The following is a 1,145-nucleotide window of genomic DNA, read 5'->3' as shown; positions in this document are numbered from 1 at the left end:
GTCTTGGTTGGCAGTTTTTCTTTTTTAGCACTTTGAATGTATCTTCCTGCTTCCTTCTGGCCTGCAAAGTTTGTGATGAAAAATCTGATGGGGTTGCTCTTGTATGTTATAATTTGTTTTGTTTTGTTTTTTACTGCTTTCAACATTTTCTCCTGACTTTAACTTTTGACCATTTACTGTGTCTTGGGTTTATTTATTTAAATTAGTTAATTAACTTAGATTTTATTTTTAAGTAATCTCTACACCCAATGTGGGGCTTGAACCCACAACCCTGAGATTAGGAGTCGCATGCTCTACTGACTGAGCCAGCCAGGTGCCCCTTGGGTTGGGTCTTAGATGACTCTTATAGATACTTTCTGGACTTGAATCTGGGTGTCTCTTTCTATCCCTAGGAAAGGGAAGACTTTGGCCATTATTTCTTTGAATAATGTTTCTGCATCTTTCTCTCCCATTTCTCTTTCTGGGATTTCCATAACGTGGATATCAGTCTTCTTGATGGTGTCCCAAAAATCCCTTAAGTCACCTTCACTCTCTTTCTTTTTTTATTTTTGTTCCTCTGCTTGGATGAATTCAGTGGTCATGTCCTTGAGTTCACTGATCCATTCTTTCGTTTGATTTCTTCTGTTTAAACCTGCTATTGAACTTTTCAGTTCAGTTATTGCATTCTTCAGCTCCGTGATTTCTGTTTGGTACTTTTAAACTATTTTCTTTGCTGAAATATTTGTATTGTCCATGTATTGTTCCTCTGATTTTGGTGAGCATCTTTATGACTGTTATTTTGAACTCTTTGTCATATAAATCACTTCTCTCTCCATTAAGATTTGTTTGAGAATTTTATCTTGTTCTTTTGTTTAGAATATATTCCTCTTTTCCTTCATTTCCTTGGACTCAGTGTTGGTTTCTGGGCATTAAATAAAACAGCCACTTCTCCCAGTCTTGACAGAGTGGTCTTGAGTAGGTGATAAACCTCATCAAGGAGCCTGGCTCCTGGTTGTCCTTCATACCTTTGTGATTATCCAAGCTGTCTTCTTCATTTCTAGTGGCTCCCAGTAGTTGAGGATGTGCCAAAACCCATCAGTGTCCCAAAGAGGGGAGGATCACAGTCAGTACCTAGATTCAGGCCATTTGGAAGCCTTACTGACCTT

At 38.3% G+C, this 1,145-nt stretch overlaps 1 non-coding gene across 1 annotated transcript; it reads right to left on the bottom strand.

Annotated features, from left to right (window-relative positions):
* Positions 1-242: 242 nt before the first annotated feature.
* TRNAR-CCU lies at positions 243-315 on the bottom strand. Its single transcript has one exon. It is a non-coding gene; the product is annotated as a tRNA-Arg (tRNA).
* Positions 316-1,145: the final 830 nt, after the last annotated feature.

The sequence above is a fragment of the Panthera leo genome, chromosome A2 (assembly GCF_018350215.1).
Source record: "Panthera leo isolate Ple1 chromosome A2, P.leo_Ple1_pat1.1, whole genome shotgun sequence".
In the NCBI taxonomy this organism is placed as follows: Eukaryota; Metazoa; Chordata; class Mammalia; order Carnivora; family Felidae; genus Panthera; species Panthera leo.
The sequence above is the reverse complement of the archived record's forward strand: the minus strand, read 5'-3'. Positions and strand labels throughout refer to the sequence as shown.